We start from the raw sequence: 4,992 nt of genomic DNA, 5'->3' as shown, positions 1-4,992 counted from the left end.
TGGACCGCGGACCACCAGTGGACCGCGGACCACCAGTGGACCAATAGTGGACCGCGGACCACCAGTGGACCGCGGACCACCAGTGGACCAATAGTGGACCGCGGACCACCAGTGGACCGCGGACCACCAGTGGACCAATAGTGGACCGCGGACCACCAGTGGACCGCGGACCACCAGTGGACCGCGGACCACCAGTGGACCGCGGACCACCAGTGGACCGCGGACCACCAGTGGACCGTGGACCACCAGTGGACCGGGGACCACCAGTGGACCGCGGACCACCAGTGGACCAATAGTGGACCGCGGACCACCAGTGGACCGCGGACCACCAGTGGACCGTGGACCACCAGTGGACCGCGGACCACCAGTGGACCGTGGATCACTAGTGGACCGTGGACCACCAGTGGACCACCAGTGGACCACCAGTGGACCACCAGTGGACCACCAGTGGACCGCGGACCACCAGTGGACCAATAGTGGACCGCGGACCACCAGTGGACCGCGGACCACCAGTGGATCACCAGTGGACCGTGTACCACCAGTGGACCGGGGACCACCAGTGGACCGGGGACCACCAGTGAACCGTGGACCACCACTGGACCGGGGACCATCAGTGGACCGTGGACCACCAGTGAACCGGGGACCACCAGTGGACCGTGGACCACCAGTGGACAGCGGACCACCAGTGGACCGTGGACCACCATTGGACCGGGGACTACCAGTGGACCGTGGACCACCAGTGGACCGTGGACCACTAGTGGACCGTGGACCACCAGTGGACCGGGGACCATCAGTGGACCTTGGACCACCAGTGGACCGGAGACCACCAGTGGACCGGAGACCACCAGTGGACCGTGGATCACTAGTGGACCGTGGACCTAAGACCACCAGTGGACCGGGGACCACCAGTGGACCGTGGACCACCAGTGGACCGGGGACCATCAGTGTACCTTGGACCACCAGTGGACCGGAGACCACCAGTGGACTGTGGACCACCAGTGGACCGTGGACCACCAGTGGACCGCGGACCACCAGTGAACCGCGGACCACCAGTGAACCGTGAACCACCAATGGATCGTGCAGACCTGACAACAGCCACAAACGCCCAGATGGAGTCACCCTGCAGCCGTGGAGGGAAGGTAAACAGGTCGTGTGGGACTACACGTGTGCATCCACATTGGCTGATACCTATCTACCTTACAGCGCAGCTGAGGGAGGCGGGGCGGCCACCTTCAGGGAGACCCAGAAAACTAACAAGTACAGGAACCTAGAACGTTGTTACAGGTTCGTGCTGATAGGCTCGGAGACTCTGGGCGCCTGGGGTAAATGTGCACTCAAGTTCATAAAGGAGGTGGGTGAAGACCTCATTAGGAAAACTAGTGACACAGGAGCGGTCAGTTTCCTAGTCCAGCGCCTCAGTGTTGCGGTTCAGAGGGGAAAAGCGTACTGTATCTTGGGCACGCACCCAACCTACGAACGATTATTATTACTGATTATTATTACCACTGATTATTATATTTATGGGAATGTATTGTCTGCAAACTGTAGCCACTGAAAACTCACACCCCAGAATTTCTGGGGTGTGAGTTTTCAGTGGCATATATGCCTGGAGACCATTCAGGCTTGTTCGCTTTTGTGTTCCTCACGTGTGTCCCAAAGAATGAGGTAATTTGATAAAATGCTATGCCCAAGATTACCATCCGAGTGCCGGCGGAGGGATGGGGAAATAGCCTCGGCTACCATCCTCTTCTGTCCGGTCGTGTTGGTCGAGTGGTTAATGTGTCCTGTAAGCCAGATGCACAGTGCTCCTGGAAGTATTGGTTCGAGTCACTTCTGAGGTGTGAGTTTTCAGTGGCATATATGCCTGGAGACCATTTAGGCTTGTTCGCATATATATATATATATATATATATATATATATATATATATATATATATATATATATATATATATATATATATATATATATATATATATATATATATATATATATATATATATATATATATATACATTAGTATATTTTGGTAGCAGTCTTTCCTGTAGACATATATTATTAAATATGACCGAAAAAGTAAGATTAATAATTCTAACACGAATTTTCTCAATCTTTCGTACATTACGCTTCACTGTTGGAGGTAAATCAAAAATCACTTCTCCAAAATTCATTTTTATTTCTAGTCTGACGCGACACGGGCGCGTTTCGTAAAACTTATTACATTTTCAAAGACTTCACAAATACACAACTGATTAGAACGTATCTCTGATTTTATATCTACATTTGAGTGAGGTGGGAAGGGTGATGTGGCATTAACACAAGACAGAACAGGAGGGCATATTAATAGGGTATTAAAAGTATCAACACAAGACAGAACACAAACAATGGGTATTGAATAGAAGTGTTTGTAGAAAGCCTATTGGTCCATATTTCTTGATGCTTCTATATTGGAGCGGAGTCTTGAGGTGGGTAGAATATAGTTGTGCAATAATTGGCTGTTGATTGCTGGTGTTGACTTCTTGATGTGTAGTGCCTCGCAAACGTCAAGCCGCCTGCTATCGCTGTATCTATCGATGATTTCTGTGTTGTTTACTAGGATTTCTCTGGCGATGGTTTGGTTATGGGAAGAGATTATATGTTCCTTAATGGAGCCCTGTTGCTTGTGCATCGTTAAACGCCTAGAAAGAGATGTTGTTGTCTTGCCTATATACTGGGTTTTTTGGAGCTTACAGTCCCCAAGTGGGCATTTGAAGGCATAGACGACATTAGTCTCTTTTAAAGCGTTCTGTTTTGTGTCTGGAGAGTTTCTCATGAGTAGGCTGGCCGTTTTTCTGGTTTTATAGTAAATCGTCAGTTGTATCCTCTGATTTTTGTCTGTAGGGATAACGTTTCTATTAACAATATCTTTCAGGGCCCTTTCCTCCGTTTTATGAGCTGTGGAAAAGAAGTTCCTGTAAAATAGTCTAATAGGGGGTATAGGTGTTGTGTTAGTTGTCTCTTCAGAGGACAACTGCCTCTGAAGAGACAACTAACACAACACCTATACCCCCTATTAGACTATTTTACAGGAACTTCTTTTCCATGCACAGCTCATAAAACGGAGGAAAGGGTCCTGAAAGATATTGTTAATAGAAACGTTATCCCTACAGACAAAAATCAGAGGATACAACTGACGATTTACTATAAAACCAGAAAAACGGCCAGCCTACTCATGAGAAACTCTCCAGACACAAAACAGAACGCTTTAAAAGAGACTAATGTCGTCTATGCCTTCAAATGCCTACTTGGGGACTGTAAGCTCCAAAAAACCCAGTATATAGGCAAGACAACAACATCTCTTTCTAGGCGTTTAACGATGCATAAGCAACAGGGCTCCATTAAGGAACATATAATCTCTTCCCATAACCAAACCATCGCCAGAGAAATCCTAGTAAACAACACAGAAATCATCGATAGATACAGCGATAGCAGGCGGCTTGACGTTTGCGAGGCACTACACATCAAGAAGTCAACACCAGCAATCAACAGCCAATTATTGCACAACTATATTCTACCCACCTCAAGACTCCGCTCCAATATAGAAGCATCAAGAAATATGGACCAATAGGCTTTCTACAAACACTTCTATTCAATACCCATTGTTTCTGTTCTGTCTTGTGTTGATACTTTTAATACCCTATTAATATCCCCTCCTGTTCTGTCTTGTGTTAATGCCACATCACCCTTCCCACCTCACTCAAATGTAGATATAAAATCAGAGATACGTTCTAATCAGTTGTGTATTTGTGAAGTCTTTGAAAATGTAATAAGTTTTACGAAACGCGCCCGTGTCGCGTCAGACTAGAAATAAAAATGAATTTTGGAGAAGTGATTTTTGATTTACCTCCAACAGTGAAGCGTAATGTACGAAAGATTGAGAAAATTCGTGTTAGAATTATTAATCTTACTTTTTCGGTCATATTTAATAATATATATATATATATATATATATATATATATATATATATATATATATATATATATATATATATATATATATATTTATATATATATATATATATATATATATATATATATATATATATATATATATATATATACATATATATATATATATTATTAAATATGACCGAAAAAGTAAGATTAATAATTCTAACACGAATTTTCTCAATCTTTCGTACATTACGCTTCACTGTTGGAGGTAAATCAAAAATCAATTCTCCAAAATTCATTTTTATTTCTAGTCTGACGCGACACGGGCGCGTTTCGTAAAACTTATTACATTTTCAAAGACTTTAGTTCACAAATACACAACTGAATCGTATCTCCGATTTTATATCTACATTTGAGTGAGGTGGGAGGGGTGATGTGGCATTAACACAAGACAGAACAAGAGGGGATATTAATAGGGTATTAAAAGTATCAACACAAGACAGAACACAAACAATGGGTATTGAATAGAAGTGTTTGTAGAAAGCCTATTGGTCCATATTTCTTGATGCTTCTATATTGGAGCGGAGTCTTGAGGTGGGTAGAATATAGTTGTGCAATAATTGGCTGTTGATTGCTGGTGTTGACTTCTTGATGTGTAGTGCCTCGCAAACGTCAAGCCGCCTGCTATCGCTGTATCTATCGATGATTTCTGTGTTGTTTACTAGGATTTCTCTGGCGATGGTTTGGTTGTGGGAAGAGATTATATGTTCCTTAATGGAGCCCTGTTGCTTATGCATCGTTAAACGCCTAGAAAGAGATGTTGTTGTCTTGCCTATATACTGGTTTTTTTTGGAGCTTACAGTCCCCAAGTGGGCATTTGAAGGCATAGACGACGTTAGTCTCTTTTAAAGCGTTCTGTTTTGTGTCTGGAGAGTTTCTCATGAGAAGGCTGGCCGTTTTTCTGGTTTTATAGTAAATCGTCAGTTATATCCTCTGATTTTTGTCTGTAGGGATAACGTTTCTATTAACAATATCTTTCAGGACCCTTTCCTCCGTTTTAT

Source organism: Procambarus clarkii, chromosome 28 (assembly GCF_040958095.1).
Source record: "Procambarus clarkii isolate CNS0578487 chromosome 28, FALCON_Pclarkii_2.0, whole genome shotgun sequence".
In the NCBI taxonomy this organism is placed as follows: domain Eukaryota; kingdom Metazoa; phylum Arthropoda; class Malacostraca; order Decapoda; family Cambaridae; genus Procambarus; species Procambarus clarkii.
This window is presented reverse-complemented; position numbering follows the sequence as displayed.